The 3,153-nt window shown below is 31.7% G+C and overlaps 1 long non-coding RNA gene and 1 pseudogene across 1 annotated transcript in view; both read right to left on the reverse strand.

Moving 5' to 3' along the window:
* The window catches only part of LOC118745531, a 37,181-nt gene that overhangs the window by 12,784 nt on the left and 21,244 nt on the right, over positions 1-3,153 (reverse strand). The window lies entirely within an intron of this gene.
* The window catches only part of LOC118745530, a 12,159-nt pseudogene continuing 10,428 nt past the window's right edge, over positions 1,423-3,153 (reverse strand).

The raw sequence follows: 3,153 nt of genomic DNA on the forward strand, positions 1-3,153 counted from the left end.
TTTGATGTATATTAACAGTTGCAAATCATTTATACTGGTTCAAAAAATTTCAGTTTCATTACAACTTTGCAAAATTTGATTGCGTTTTTCCGACTTATATATAGACGTTTTCAAAAGTTGCAAAATTTCTATAAAAAAGTTAAGCGATTTTAACAATGTTATAACCAAGAGAAAGGTAATCGATTTAACTTTCTTTTGATGTATATTAACAGTTGCAAATCGTTTATATTGGTTCAAAAAAATTCAGTTTCTTTACAACTTTGCAAAATTTGATTGCGGCTTTCCGACTTATATATAGACTTTGACTATGTGTAGCTGCTAGCGGCCAGTTGCATAAATTACTTATATCCATGGAGCCGCTCGAGAATAACACATTGACATCATGTGTAACCAAATTTTCGGAATTCGATAGTGGCGCTTGTAGCGTTATGTCTTGTGACTGGCTTGATGCAGCAGTAGTGTCTAAAACAATTATCTCATCTGGCGCTTGCAAACATTCGTAATTTTCCTCATCCTCAGTTAGATTAAATTGCAATTTGTTGAGAGTATTATAAGTTTCCGCTAAATATTAAAAAAATAAATAAAACAATTATAAGTATGCAAAATTGAAGTTCATTAGTAATTAAGCAACTACCTCGTCTGAATCGAGACATTTCTATGGATGCTTTGTCAGACTGTCCCTTGCCCTTTCATCCAACATGTTGAAGACCTTCGTTATCCAATGACTCCGATATATACAATCTAAACGAAAAATTAAAAAAATTTAAATAGCTAAAAATAAATAATTTATATATTAAAATATATATTTTTTACAAACGTAGCTGCTGATGCTTCAAAACGTCTTTTGCACAGCAATCTGAAATTAAAATAAAATGGTAAAATTGTTATTGGGGATGCAACCAGTTAGATTCTGATATCTGAAAAATAAAGTAACAGATTATTATTTCTCAAATGAAATATAATTCATAAATAATGGATTTTATTTATACAAAGAGCAGATGACTATAGTTTAGTAAAAATCAGCTTATTTAGATAAAATCATGCTCATATTTACAAGACTATTAATTAAGTTAATCCAACACCAATTTAAACATTTCAAATAAAGTTTTAAAAATATATTAATATTTTTAAAAAGGGACAGAAATAGGGTGAAGAAGTTTAAAACATACAAAATTATATAACACATTCAAAAAGCAAATATGATGTTAGAAAAAATTTTTTTTTAGTATTTACATTAACGAAGCACATAGCAAATAAAAAGAAAGTAATGTAAGTATTTAATTTAGGTTATTTTCTTATAAAAATATAATTCATTCTTTGACTAAATCTTTAAAATTATTTCGACCACTGTATATTATTTTTTTAATATTTACATTTACGAATCAATTATATAGAGTGCTTCACAATTATACATGACCCACTTATTGAGAAGTTGCGACCAATAATTTGTATATTTTTTAATTTTTTTATGAAAAATTAAGTTCATTCTTTAACAAACACCATATCGACAGCCGGTTCGAAAGCAGCCATTCTCAGAATTCGGTTGAACGCCCTATCTCAGAATTTGGTTCAAAAACTCCGTATCTCAACTGAAAAAATGTGTGTACATACATTGAAAATAAGATAGGGCGAACTGGCTGTCGATATGGTGTTTGTTAAAGAATGAACTTAATTTTTCATAAAAAGAATTAAAAAATATACAAATTATTGGTCGCAACTTCTCAATAAGTGGGTGATGTATAACTGTGAAGCACTCTATAGAGAAAATAAGAAAAAATTAATTACTATTTTGGCATCTTCTTCGATTTTGCTTATATCTATTATGACTTAAAACTACATAGTGCTTGATTGCTAAAATTTTGTCAGAGTGCATACTTGCACATGCGGCTGTTAGTATTAAAAAATTAGTAGTGTAATATTGTTTAAATATCACAACACTTACCGAGAGCTAGCTCCAAAGTTTTTAATTTAATTATTGGCTTTTTCCCAGCCTTTCCATCGAAGTTGTACAGCCACACCAACTCGTCGCTGAATAACGACTGCAGCACTTTCTCCACTGTACCCCTGGATGTTTTTAGTTGCATGATGATGCCCACCTTTAAATGTATTAGAGTTTATACATATAAATATATACATATATATATTTGATAAAAGAAAAAACTATACTCGTTGTTGAGCAGAACTCTAACTTACCATAGCGTCAGCGTGTGCCTTGTTTTGAAGGTGCTCCTCCACCTTATGCAGTGTTCCCTCCGATGACATTGGTAGCAAACTTTGCAGTAAAGTTTGCTCTTCACTTACCAAGTCACCGGTGATTCGGCTTACACTGCGGTGGGTTTTCGCAGAGACCCTGCGCGTGAACTTCACAACGATCGGGCATCTGAAAATAAAGTAAAGTGTAAAACAAAGTTTAAACATTTGTTAAATTTAAAAAGCCTACCTTCTCGGCAAGGGCGTTTTCTACGGCGGAAAGCCTTTTTAATATTTCTTCTTGCCGAGTCTCCACTCTTGCAAGGGCAGCCAAAATTTGTTGTTGCGCTGTTGAATTTCATAAAATTTATGTGTAAATTAAAAATACAATCAACATATGTATGTTGCTAGTTTAATGTACCTGAGTCATTATCCACGGCAGGTTGGGTGGCCATACGGTCGAGGAAAGGCTGGGACACGTCGAAACGGCGTGATACTCCAGCTACAATGAGAACGTTTCAATTAGGAGAGTTTCACTAATATAATGAATACTGATTCTTCTTACCATTTGCCTGACTGATATCCGGCTCCTCCTCTCCATCAATTATAAAACTAAATTCCATTTCTTCCTAAGTAAAATTATAAAATAAGTTATGTAACATAGGAATGAAAATAAATTTATTCCCTACTGGAATAGCAAAATACTTATGGTCTATATCTTCTCTCTTAATAATTTGAATGTCTTCATCTATAATTTGAGCTACAAAAATACCTAAATCAGATGAGGACACCACGAGCTCCCTAAAAATGTCCCCAACCTTTGTCAAAACTACAACGCCAAAACTGTCTGTTTGGGTTTGTTGGTTGACAATTTTTAGGGATCCCGTTTTTTTACTATAGAAGAAACTATCTTTTTCTTTTTTACAAGCTTTTATTTAACTTCACTTGTATGTATGTACAGCA

The sequence above is a fragment of the Rhagoletis pomonella genome, unplaced genomic scaffold, assembly GCF_013731165.1.
Source record: "Rhagoletis pomonella isolate Grant_MI unplaced genomic scaffold, Rhpom_1.0 Rhpom_scaffold_00009, whole genome shotgun sequence".
In the NCBI taxonomy this organism is placed as follows: domain Eukaryota; kingdom Metazoa; phylum Arthropoda; class Insecta; order Diptera; family Tephritidae; genus Rhagoletis; species Rhagoletis pomonella.